Source organism: Limulus polyphemus, unplaced genomic scaffold (genome assembly GCF_000517525.1).
Source record: "Limulus polyphemus unplaced genomic scaffold, Limulus_polyphemus-2.1.2 Scaffold57, whole genome shotgun sequence".
Lineage (NCBI taxonomy): Eukaryota > Metazoa > Arthropoda > Merostomata > Xiphosura > Limulidae > Limulus > Limulus polyphemus.
Window position 1 is genome coordinate 404,762 of NW_013665667.1, and position 12,170 is coordinate 416,931.

General features: G+C 35.8%; 1 non-coding gene across 1 annotated transcript; it reads right to left on the reverse strand.

The window, feature by feature from the left end:
- Window positions 1-7,237: 7,237 nt before the first annotated feature.
- Trnat-agu lies at window positions 7,238-7,311 on the reverse strand. The gene has a single exon. It is a non-coding gene; the product is annotated as a tRNA-Thr (tRNA).
- Between the last annotated feature and the right edge of the window lie 4,859 nt (window positions 7,312-12,170).

The window sequence follows — 12,170 nt, forward strand, 5'->3', positions numbered from 1 at the left end:
TTTCCGTTTATACTTCTTGCCACTGTTGTTGAATTTCCTGTAATTGCTGCTGACTTTCTTCCTGTTTCCTTTCTTGTTCCAGTTGCCACTGCTGTAATTTTTCTTCTTGTTACTTTTATTGTTCCTCCAACAACTGCTGTAATCTCTAAAGAAAAGAAACAAGAAGTTCCTCCAACAACTGCTGTAATCTCTCTTCTTGTTTATTTTCTTTCTCCTCCAACCACTGCTGTAGTCTCTCTTGTTTACTTTGCTGTTCGAGCTGCCATTGTTGTAGGTTTTCTTGTAACTGCTGTTGTCTTTCTTCTTGTTTCTTTTCTCGTTCATTTTCTCGTTCTTCTTGTTTCTTTTGCTGCTCTTGTATTGCTGCCATCAAGTCTGCTAAGCTGTAGTTTGATTTGCCGCTTCTCGTCTCCATTTTTTTTTATTCCACTTCTGACACCAATTTGTAACGTCTCCGTTTGTTAGTTGATTTTCCGTAACTTCGTTCCGACGAAACTTTAGCGACACAAGTCCTTTCTTAATAAAACTGGTTTATTCTTCCCGAATACAACTTTACGATGCACTTAATTTCAACAGTCGCGCTATAACAAACGCTATATCTCACGTGGCCAACAATATTTTCTCTGACTGCCGTTCAATTACTCAATACTACACTGTTCCCGTCACGTTGTCACCATCTTATATATACCACACTACCTCCAATCTAGTAAATGCTAGGGCATTCACGAAGGAACAAGATATTTCTAGAAAACGTGGCATGACACTAGTCACGTGACCTCGCTGACGCAACAAAGAAATGAGAGAACATGTCTGGGGTGTTTAAAGACTTTTTTTTTTCTATGTTTCTTCACCTCTTTTTTTTCAGAAATAATATGTATGCGTTTATGATTTAAACGACGAAATATTAGAAACTAATAGTCTTAAAAATGGTTATAAAAATCAAGTTAATTGTGATGCTCCACTCCCCACATTCTTCTTAATTTGTCCATGTGGAGGGAAAAAATCTGAAATTAACTTGAATTTTAAAAGAATAAAGAAAGAAATGTGACAATAAGGCCTTTAAAATTACAATGAGAAAATCAAAGGCATTACAAATGTTTATACAGAATTTTTACAGTTTTCAGCTGTTTTGTTCTTCTTTTACGGAAATCTTTCCGTTGAAAATCGAAAAACTTCAAAATGAGTAAATAAATGTTTATATATATCCGCTGAACGCGCGGGGAAGGCATAGGATAGGGGATAGAGCCTAACGCTGACTCACCTATGTCACCCTTCGGGGACTCACACAAACAGTCTTTTGTCAAATACAGTGAAACGTCATTAATCAGAACGCATTTGTAATAAAGTAGTTATTTGGATTATCGAGACATTCGGATAGTTGAATCAGTCGCTTTGAATACAATGAACATTAATAGCATGCGTTGTCGATTGATAAATGTAAGGGTGAAAGCTATTAATGGTTGGTATACAACTGGTAAACAGAAACTGTAGGTGTGATATATGAGAATACCATATATTTTTCAACCACTTTTAGTAATGTAGAAGTTTTTGAAGTTTTCGCGTGTTTTTTTTTTTTTCTCCGCAATATTGGCATAAGGCACACGGTCCGGTTTGTTTGTTTGTTTATTTTGAATTTCGCGCAAAGCTACACGAGGGCTATCTGCGCTAGCCGTCCCTAATTTAGCAGTGTAAGACTAGAGGGAAGGCAGCTAGTCATCACCACCCACCGCCAACTCTGGGCTACTCTTTTACCAACGAATAGTGGGATTGACCGTCACATTATAACGCCCCCACGGCTGAAAGGGCGAGCATGTTTGGTGCGACGAGGATTCGAACCCGCGACCCTCAGATTGCGAATCGAGCGACTTAACCACCTGGCCACACACGGTCCGGAAAATCGTTGAAATTTCTCAGTTCTTGTTATATTTGTCTTTCGCTCATATCAGATGACACCTACTTTACCCTTTCATTCTTTCGCTATCCGAGTGGATGGTGTCTGTTCCATTCAATAAATGTCGTGAGAGAGTGACAAATCGTGTTGACACCATCGTAAAAGAAAGAATACATGTTTTTTTGCAAAATCCTAACTTTTTATCGTTCAATTTTACTTGGTTTTCAACCTGGCTATAGTCCTACAGATTTATATCTTAAGAGGAAGAAAGCTACAAATCTATTCACTGATCCAGTAGAGGCGATTTTCCACTCGTCTGCGCAAGTACGCACGCTGTTCTATTTGTTTTTACTTTGTGATTGTTCGTTTGTTTGTATTTAAGCACAAAGCTATGCAATGGGCTATCTGTGCTGTGTCCATCTCGGTTGTCGAAACCCGTTTTCTAGCGTTATAAGCTTTCAAACTTACCACTGTGCCACTAAGGGCTGCTTTGTAATAAATAAAGATTGTTTTACTTAATATCAAATGTATCCAGTCTGTTTGGTTCTCACACAGCTCAGTCATATTCTCAGCTTCAGACTACTCCACAAATTTCCTACTCGGTCTTCCAGCTATTAAGCAGACCTGTCTGATACTTGATGGGTAATTAGTTTATGTGGGAAAACCACATTATGTACAATAACTTATCATTTTGTATGTTGGAAATAATTATACAAGTTGCAGAATCAAAGTGGCATATTACGCCATTGTCTCCACGTTAAATAATCTTTTTTTTCAAACCAATGATTTACTTACAGAATACAAAATACATAGTACGTGTACTGCTTTCTTGTATAAACAAACATTGCGTTTCAGTGATTGTGATATTTCTATTTCTACATTTTTTCGTTTTGGAGGACTGTGAGTTGCCAGTTTACAATGACTATAGCATAAATTACTGTCGATTTCTCTTACAGTTTATACCCGCATTCCGACTGTGAAAGTCGTTCTCAGAAAAATTGTGGTAAGTCAGTATACATTGTGACTGAAGGGTGAAGAAGGATTGTTCATCTCCGACCGCACGAAGGGTAACTCTCAGAACACGCACCACGAATAAACTACACACAAAACCTGCTAGAGCACGTGTTTTGTAGTCAAAAATTATCTGACCGACCTGTACTTGACTCTCGTGGAGTTGTGTACAGATTATTGAATCGTGTATACATCTCTCTCTTTCTCTCGGTATGGGGATTTAGGTCTTGAAGACCCGGGAGGTCAGGTTCGAAATGACCTCATCCTCCCTCATTTGCTATTGTACTATGTTTTCTTCTTATTGTTTTTAATATGTGTATTACTGTATTTTATGTTTTAATGGTGTTTGCTTTTTATTATTTATTTATTTTTTATTATTCATTCAGGGCCATATAATATTATCTGGTTTCTGTTGTGTTTATTGTGCATGCATTATTTTCTTTGTATTGTTGAATCTTGTATGATATGTGTTGTAGGATACATGAACTGTTGTATTGTATATGGGATTAGCGGTATTAAGTGTTGTTTGGCTATATTTAAAAGTAGTGTTATGCAGTCTCCCTGTGCGCGACTGTAATGAAATCGTAAAATGTGTTTTTGACTGCTTCAGTGATCGGGTTTATTGCTTGTTCTCGACTGTTATCTTCTTGTGGTTGTTGTGTTATGTTTGCTTCGTTTGTTTGGGCGTTTGTGCTACTTGAGCGTAGGCATGAGTTTGTGTATTATTTGTATGTTGTGGCGTTGGTAGCAGTGTTCTTTCTGTACTGATTTGTGTGTTTGTTTGATTTGTGTGTTTAAGATACGTGTTTTAATGTCCTTATACTTGAGGCAACCTTTGTAGTTGGTAGCAGGCTTAGCTGGCAGTTGATGGCTGTTTTTAGTATATTCTGAGTTTCTTTGTTCTCCCATGCAGCCGACGCAGCGAGGGAGTGCTTTACAGGCTATCGCTACATGTCCGAACCGTTGGCAGTTGTAACACCGGGTCACAACTACCGCCGGGATCTTGGTGTTTTCGACTCTGTATTTTTGATACCATAGTATGATACCTTCTGATATCACACTCTAGATATCCTGTGTTTCATGTGTGTAAACATTTATCATGTTTGTGGGCGTTTGTGTACTTTATGTTATGGAGTGTAAGTTCTGTTTCTAGTTGTTCTAGTGTTATGGAGGGGTGAATGTCCTTGGTTACAAAAGATTTTGGATTGGGTTTGTTTCCTGGATAAGTTAATTATTATTATGGTTGGAATTTCGCGCAAAGCTACAGTGGGGCTATCTGCACCAGCCGTCCCTAGTTTAGCAGTGAAAGACTAGAGGGAAGGCAGCTAGTCATCACCACCCACCCCTAACCCTTGGGCTACTCTTTTACTAACGAATAGTGGGATTGACTGTCACATTATAACGCCCCACGGCTGAAAGGGCGAGCATATTTGGTGGGACGGGGCTTTGAACCCGCAGATTGCGAGTCGAGCTCCCTAACCACCTGGGCATGCCAGGCTGTACTCATAGGAAATACATACTTGTTATAAGAATCAGTTCTTGCAATTAGTATCGCAAATAACGGATTATTCATTAAATTTACCACTGTGAAGATTTTTTCTAAATGAAAAGTTATCCGGATTGTTGATGTCCAGACTAAGAAGGGTTCACTATTAAGATGTTTTTTTTTTTAATATGAATTAATCAATTACAAGATGAACATATCAGTTGTATTTGAATCCACGATCTCCGATCGCATTGGTCAATTAAACCAAGAAACGCTGCCCGCATTTATATTAGTTTAATATTATTTATGTATTAAACAATGACGATAAAGCAACGAAAACGGTCTCGAAATAAGGTAGAAATACACAACTGTACCTGGAAATTCATTCTGGGTTTTAATTTATTTAGCATAGATGAAAGTTAAGTTTATATGTTGGATTCATCATAAGATGTCTTGTTTATCATCAGGCTTTTCAACCAATTAAGTCGAAGAACCTTACTATCTTGATTATTTTACTTTTGTGCAATAAATTTACATAACTTCACATCACTGCCAATATCCATCTGTTTAACTAGCTTGTAGGCTATCTGAATATCATTAAGGGAAATGTGAATGTAGTTTTTGTGGTTATTAATTTACAGGGTGTCAAAAACTGTATCAATAAACTGTGTAATAAGTCTGTATTAATTCACGCTGTCTGTTGGTTTGTCAGCTAACTTTTTCTACAGTTTTGGAGCCACCAGTACAAAACTTGGCAGACGGACAAGGGAGTCTAAAACGCTCCCGGAAGGTCGCTCGGGCATGATAGGGGCCTAGAAGAATGTTTGCAGGATTGCTGAGCTCAAATTTGGCATCGGATTTTGTGTTCTTGGCTCCTCTTGGGATCATGGAGGCGCCATTTTCAAAACTGAGTTAATACCTCCACTCACAAGATAGCGGAAACAAACTTTGTACACGTGCTCAGATATCACGGACGGGTGTCCCAACGAGGTTTTTTTTTCGGTATAATGGAGTAGCATGATCGGTACAATGGGGTTTCTCTCAACTATGAGAGGGATTTTGAACCCCTTAATACTTATGCTAGTATTAAGAGAAAGCTTGCTGCCGAAACGAAAGTAGATAGACTGCTATAGATATTTCTGAATTAAAAAAAAGCTGGTCATGAAAGCGATTATTTATTTTATGATTTAGTTTTTCTTGCGTAGTCAGTTTTAAAGCAGTGAGTAATTTTAGAAGATCATTTACAAACTAATTGCATTTTACAAATCAAAGAAATAAGTCTTAGGTAGCGCCGTAGCTTCCTTCGTGTATCTTTTGTTAAAGAAGTCAAAGCTCAAAAGACATACAGATGCAATGATAACTATCTTTTCGTCTAAAGGTTGGTTATTAATTGAAGAATTCACAATAAATTGAATTGCACTAAAAATTTACAGTTAAAGAAACAAAAGCATGTCGCTTCTTTTCCTGGGATTGTTTTATTTAATTATAAATAAGCCATTATATCTCAAACTCAGTTCATATCCGTCTGTAATTCTCGTTTACTGGTTGTTAAGCGCACAGCTACACAATGGATTATCTATACTGTACTTATCACGGGGATTGAAACCGGGTTTTTAGCATTATACGCCTTCATTCTTACCGCTGAACCACTGGTGGGGGCTGTAATTCTCGTTCGTTTCATCATGCCATAGTCTTTATTTTAAATTGCTGAGATTATATTCTTTCCCGGCTTATTAAAACATTCCTCAAAATAGTCTTAATAATCGTTGTCAAATTAAGAGAAACGTTCACTGCAATTATCATTACTTACTCTTAAAAATAGAACATATCAAAGAGGTTAATCTAAAAGTGTTATCAACCAATATCCTTGGTCTTTAGAAGCTTCGTGTCACGTTGCCATTACAGAAATGAATCTAAAGGACATAAATAAATCCAGTATTCAAAATCAACATACTAATCCCAGTAAACATTCGATTTCTTGTTTTCGAATAAAAATAATTTCTCACCTAACAGCTATGTTTATCAACGCGATGCCTAATTTTATCAGCTACTCTGAACGCAAATAGAAAAAAACAACCAAATTGAACACTAAAAATTATTGCTGCTATTAAATTTATTAAGAAGGAACTAAGTAAGAAACGAGTAGAAAAAGTGGAATGTTTAGTTACTACATACACCTTTTTCAAACCTAGAAATCCTTTGCTTACCTATTAGCTATAAAATGTTCTTTGTCGTGCTATACGAGAAAGTTCTAAACTTGAACTGTCCTATTTTTCTCTTCCAACAATCAGGTGTTCGTCCTAGCCTAGTGGTTAGCGTGCTTAAACTGTCTTATGATTTATAGTTTTTCATCTGTTGGCTCAAAAATGCGCTCCGTGAGTGTGCAAATGAGTAACAGTCAAATATCATCATTCGGTCAAACAAGAGTTGGCATTAGGCAGTGTTAACAACCTTCTTCCCCTCTAGCCTATCAGTTTTATAATTAGGAACGGATCTTTGAGTAGATATGCACAAAAATTACGAAACAAACCAACAACCAGTTAGTTGAAGACCGTAAAACATCAGAGTGAAGAAAAAACCAATGGTTATATCAAGCATTAAAAATTGTATGATAGTTTTATTTTATTTTCCTAAAAATAACCTAATGAAGTAGTTAGGTATTAATGCAGAACTTTTTCAACGTTATTAGTTAAAAGTGTATTATTTATATAACTATAATCATTTTCTACCAAACGTATTAATAAAAACAATAATAAGACAAATAAAACGGTATTGAAATTAACAATCACAATTGGATCGCCTCATAAAATATACTCCTTCAATAGCATTTTTGGATATCCATCCAACTCAGGCACCGGTGAGATTCGAACTCACGATCTCCTGTTTACTAGACAGGCGCTTTAACCAACTAAGCCACGGCGCCATGTTGAATTTGTCTATCTAGTTGTCTAAGGCCACTGCTGAGTATTTTGTTTCACAATAATTTCATCTTTCCCTCACTAGGAACAAGACTGGTGATGAGAGTAAATCTGTGTGAATGATGAAGAGACCTGTTGGAAAAATGATCAGCTGCTTTTCAAGTCAGCTGATCATTAGCAGTTTCCTTGTTATCTATATACAGTCGTAAACCTTCTATAGTTTAATGACTCTGTAACTACTGGACAGAAGGTCATATGTAGTTGGTTTTCCTTGACATAAATCAAAAGGTTCCTGTTGCTTGAACTGCAATGCATAGCTTGTGTAACTGTGTTTTTAGAAGCTGACTCTCTCTCTCTCTAGAAGAATGTATGTAAACAACTGTAGATAATATTCATAAAAAATCTGGAAATGGAACAAGCGAGAAACACGAAGCTTTCATTGTGTGCACACAGTTTGAGTTTCAATATTTATATTGCAATTGTTGGTTGATTTATTTGCTAATCGACCTTCCTCTTTCTTTACTTCCTTTGAAACTAAAGTAGGTTTCAGTTTCCAAATCGGTTCCTGTATGTAATAGAGCCGCCCATATGATTTTTAAAGTAACGGGGTAGATAGAAGCCTCTGACATTTAAGCCCCCCCCCCCCCAGTAGCACAGCAGTATGTCTGCGGACTCATAACGCTAGAATCCGGGTTTCGATACTCGTGGTGGGCAGAGCACAGATAGCCCATTGTGTAGCTTTGTGCTTAATTACAAACAAACTGACATTTAAGCTGACATGTCACGAATTAACTATAATTATTGTGCGCCGGTGAGACAGCGGTAAGCCTAAGGACTTACAACGCTAAAATCCGGCATTTGATTCCCAACGATGGACACGGTAGATAGCCCAATGTGGCTTTTCTCTAAAGTAAACAAACTATAATTATATGCTCAAAACTTTTTTATTCGATTAAAAAAGTTTTTGTGATTTGCAAGCAAAAAGTGTTGGTGGGCAGTGTTGGAGATAAGAAAAACAATGCTCTATGTAAAATATCTTCACTAGTAGTAAAATATTATTTAAAAAAATCTGAAACAAATCAGGAACTGCTTGAAAGTTCAAAATGAGTCAGAAGGTAATTAAGTCTAAATATTTATAAATAAGGCACATTATTATCGTTTTTTCTATCGTTTTAAAGAAGTAAAAAGTGCAAATTAAACGAGCACAGTATTTCTAATTTTTAGTTGAAATTCTGTATCTTTTAACTAATACGAACTACAATAATTGAAATTCAAAGTTTCGAGTTTAATACACACATGCCTGCTTTTTTAACGAAGTCGTATTTTCTCGTTATTTTGTTATTTGTTAAACATACCAATACACCGCAAGCTCCAATTTGTATCAATTTATATTTCTCACGTTTTGTAAACTTCTACTAATATATATTATTTCATTCTTGGCATTGTGTACGTATATAAAGAGAAATGGCTTGGTTTGAATTATCTTCAAAGGTTGTCTGCGCAAGCCTCCTCTAATTTAGCAGTGAAAGACTAGGAGGAAGACAGCTAGTCATCACTACCCACCGCCAACTTGTGGGCTTGACCGTCACATTATAACGTCCCCACGGCTGAAAGGACAAGCATATTTAGTGGGACGGGGATTCGAACTCGGATTGCCCCTAACCACCTAGCCCAAAAATGAAAATGGACTAGCGTGGTCTAATGATTAGTTGTTGGACTGCGTTTCTAAAGGTTCAAGGTTGAAGACTTAATATACTTCTGAACACGCTACACATTTTACTTGTTGGATATAATAACCGTGGCAGTCAATTTCGACATTTGGTAAAAAGTAACCCTTAAGACGACTGGTACTACTTACTTATTTTCCTTCCTGTGGTCACAAGTTCTAAATAGGGATGGTTATGCCTACCAAGACTTTGTAATAACCGACATGTAAGTAATATGAAGAAAATGTGACAGTAAAGTAAGATAAAACAACAGAAAGAGAACGTGGATAAGATTGATATAAATGGATCTATATCTACTTTATTGTTTCAAGACTAATTGAAGACAGATATCATTTTTCATGACTTACAAAAATTTCATCATGGAAATTAAGAAATTATTCTAATGTATGCACTGATAAGTTTGAAATGCTTCCAAATATGAAACTCACGATTTCTGGTTCAATGAACATACGCTTCAACATCCAAGACATTGTACTTTTTTTTAATCCCTTAAGAGATCTGTCTAATCACATCGTTATTATACGTGTATTTTTTGCTCTCTTAGATGGGACTGGAGCTCTACTGCGACGATACTGCTGAAGTTATTTGTAGAGTATGTAAATTTTCACTATTTAAGAAATAAATGCGAATAGTCAGCTGCTAAACTAGGTTGAGGGGTATCCGAACTATACGTCAGTGAAAACTGGCTGCAAATTTTAAATTAAAAGTTAAAAATGACGATCATTGTGATGGTAAGCATTAGAAACGGATGCAAATTTGAGAGATATGTTGACTTCATTAGCATTGAATAACATCTCTTAAACAATAAAACGTGAATTGAAATAGCATGTGTCTGGACAAAGTAAAATTTGGTAATACTTCTTTATTAAATAAAATGTAGTAAGAACATAATGTATTTTCAATTTGTTTTTAAGTTCAAGGCTACATGGTGGGTGGATCTGGCCACTGCGGGTATCGAAACCGGGTAATTTAGCGTTATAAGAATTGTTCTTGTGCATCTTGAATTTCGAGTTTTTCTTTAAATGACAGAAGCAAATATAATGACACTTCAGTGTTATTTCTTTGTTTTCTAGACACGTGATTATTTTTATTATAGCATCTACTGGAACAAAATAATATGTTCCTATTTCAATATTAAAGAACCAGTCAAACAATATGCAAACAGCTAAGTGTTTTCCACAGAATGGTCCTCTTTACACACTTCTAGAAAGAAAAAAAAAACACGAAAAAAGTAAACACAACAATACTTTAAAATAATGGAGATAAATGAGTTAAGAAAAGAAAAAATTCCATATTTAAACGTAATATTTAAGTTAAGAACTTATGTAATCAATCAGTAAAAAAGTACAAACTTTCTCAATCTTCTTCTTCTTTAACAACAAGAGTTTATCTAAAACCGTTTTGAAAGTCATCTTGTTATTAACATAGGTCAACGGACATTCACCAGTGTAAACAGAAGATTTTACAATATACCTATCGGTTGCCATGTCCTATGTTTTACAACATACCTATCAGTTGTCATATCCTATGTTTTACAGCATACCTATCAATTGTCATGCCCTCTGTTTTACTGCATACACATCAGTTGCTATGTCCTATGTTTTACAGCATACCCATCAGTTGCCATGTCCTATGTATTACATCATACCCATCAGTTGCTATGTCCTATGTTTTACAACATACCTATCAGTTGTCATATCCTATGTTTTACAGCATACACATCAGTTGCTATGTCCTATGTTTTACAGCATACTTATCAGTTACCATGTTCTATGTTTTACAACATACCTATCATTTGCTATGTCCTGTGTTTTACCACATACCTATAAGTTGTCATATCCTATGTTTACAGCATACCTATCAATCGCCATGTCCTATGTTTAACTGCATACCTATCAGTTGCCATGTTCTATGTCTTACAGCATACCTATCATTTGCCATGTCATATGTTTTGCAGGATACCTATAAATGCGATAGGATGTAACATCGTATTAGATAGGACATGGCAACAGATGGGTATGTAGTAAAACATAGGACATGGCAATTGATAGGTATGCTGTAAACATAGAACATGGCAACTTATAGGTATGTGGTAAAACATAGGACATAGCAAATGATAGCTATGTTGTAAAACATAGGACATAGCAACTGATGTGTATGCAGTAAAACAGAGGACATGACAATTGATAGGTATGCTGTGAAACATAGGACATGACAATTGATAGGTATGCTGTAAAACATAGGATATGACAACTGATAGGTATGTTGTAAAACATAGTACATGGCAACTGATGGGTATGATGTAAAACATAGGAAATGGCAACCGATAGGCCTAATTGTTTGGAGTATCAACACTCAGAATGATTTCAATCAATATTGGAACCAATGACTTTTGATGCTTCAAGAATTTCAACTATACAGATTCGTCTGAAGAGCAGTAGTGAACCTACCAGTTAAATGCCCATGATTTTGTCATTTTCTACATTTTGAATTCTGGAAATAATTTGTCTCCTTTCAGCCATTTACATTAGTAACATATCCATACCCACCTCCAAGCTTATCCGTGTGAAGGAAAGCAAACAAGAAAAACAAACACATCAAAACTGTTTCAACAAGAACTGAACACGACATTACAAATTACAACGTTAAGCGTCCCTTGTGTGACGTCATTGTAGTGTCTGATGACTGACTGACAGAAAACACGCTACTGTAAAGTGATGCGAGTGGTTAAAACAGGTGACCCCTCTAGCCTATTAATTTAAAATTAGGAACGGATCTTTGAGTAGATCTGCACAAAAAATATGAAACAAGCCAACAACCGGTTAGTTAAAGACCGTAAAACATCAGAGTGAAAATGCAACCAATGATTATATCAAGCATTGAAAATGGTGTGATAGTATTATTTTATTTTCCTAAAAATAACCTAATGAAGTAGTTAGGTATAAATGCAGAACCATTTTCAACGTTATTAGTTAAAAGTGTATTATTTATATAACTATAATCATTTTCTACCAAACGTATTAATAAAAGCAATAATAAGACAAATAAAACGGTATTGAAATTAATAATCATAATTGGATCGCCTCATAAAATATACTCATTCAATAGTATTTTTGGATACCCATCCAACTCAGGCA